The sequence below is a fragment of the Cystoisospora suis genome, assembly GCF_002600585.1.
Source record: "Cystoisospora suis strain Wien I chromosome Unknown contig_186, whole genome shotgun sequence".
NCBI lineage: Eukaryota > Apicomplexa > Conoidasida > Eucoccidiorida > Sarcocystidae > Cystoisospora > Cystoisospora suis.
The window spans coordinates 1-985 of NW_027152988.1; the positions used below are offsets into that span (position 1 = coordinate 1).

The following is a 985-nucleotide window of genomic DNA, read 5'->3' on the forward strand; positions in this document are numbered from 1 at the left end:
GCGGGCCACGCTGCTGACGCCAGCGCGCGGGCAGCACAGGGAGTCTTGTTTCTTTGTTTGGCCCACGTCACAAACAGCGCCGACTACTTTTGTTCTGTATAGAACGGAGAAAACCGAACTATGCAGCCACTCACGCAGTCAACGGCACCGGCTGTAAACGGCAGTGCGTCACGTCCTCACTGTCAACCCAGTGAGTCGGCCGTCCCCGGCGTAGCAAGCGCTATCGTGACGCCAACTGTTCTGTGGCTACGCCGGCGGATTAGTGGCTCCTGCACGAATTGCATTGGGAGGTGTTGACACCTGACTAGGGCGCTTGGCCCAAGCACCGACCCACAACCAGAGTGCCATCCTCGCGATGCCGCGTAACGGCTCGACGGACTCCGGTTGGCGAATCTCGGTAGAGTCATCTCGGTACTGCAGCCGACACTCGTGGCAAAAACTTGTCCACACATTGCGGCGCAAAATTTCCTCCGTCCTGGCCTCGTCACCTTCGCACAAGATAGCAGCCCACCTTTAGTATCGTGTCAGTAGCCGAGGGCTGCCTATTTTTCTCCTGGGTTGGTAATTAGCTGCCAGTGACCAAGGAGATACTGCCTTTCTCGGTGTGATGGACTCATATCCGTTCCGTTAAGGCGGGGCTGACAAGTTAAGCGGGATGGCGTAGCCCTGAGCCACACATCACGGTCTGTCCATCGGTAATCAACTTGTGAAGCCGCGTACAGAGTTAGTTATGGTGTTCTTTAAAGAGAGTATGGATGCGGAGCTTCCGCGTAGACAGGTTTCGAAGGGAACCCAGACAAACGGCCTTCCCGCCTCGGTGCGACAGCCGATGAAGCAGAGTGTAGAGCCGTCAGCTATAATGAAGATTAGAAGGCTCTTATTCTAGTCACTCTCAACTTCACTCCCCATGAACCTCATTCGAGAACTTCAATCAGCTCACCTTTTCGCACCGGACTCAGCTCTCGCGCACTGGTGGCCGGCCGCC

The 985-nt window shown here is 56.0% G+C and overlaps 1 protein-coding gene across 1 annotated transcript in view; it reads left to right on the forward strand.

The window, feature by feature from the left end:
- The first annotated feature begins 751 nt into the window (after window positions 1-751).
- CSUI_000468 (filamin abp280 repeat-containing protein) overlaps window positions 752-985 on the forward strand; it is a 15,755-nt gene continuing 15,521 nt past the window's right edge. Inside the window, exon 1 of the mRNA XM_068060702.1 lies at window positions 752-985. This exon is cut by the window's right edge and continues 2,494 nt beyond it. The gene's annotated coding sequence lies outside the window, so the exon portion shown is untranslated.